Source organism: Diadema antillarum, unplaced genomic scaffold (assembly GCF_040938485.1).
Source record: "Diadema antillarum isolate AM-2024a unplaced genomic scaffold, OU_Dant_1.0 seq00001098_RagTag, whole genome shotgun sequence".
NCBI lineage: Eukaryota > Metazoa > Echinodermata > Echinoidea > Diadematoida > Diadematidae > Diadema > Diadema antillarum.
The window spans coordinates 139775-140000 of record NW_027271915.1 but is presented as its reverse complement, the minus strand read 5'-3'; positions in this window follow the sequence as shown (position 1 = coordinate 140000).

Below are 226 nucleotides of genomic sequence, written 5' to 3'. Positions count from 1 at the left end.
AATGGAAATCAAAGAAAATTCAAAACCACTGGAAGCATACTAAAAGAATTCAAGAGAGGCAAAAAAATGAATAAATCACACACGAAGAACTTAAAACGTAGAAAAGCGAAATTAAAGGAACTAACTGACGCATTTGACGTTGTTATGGAGTAAACGAAAAAAAAAATAATGATGATAAATAAAGACAAATACAGCAAGGGGACAATCAACTAATAGGAATTTAGAA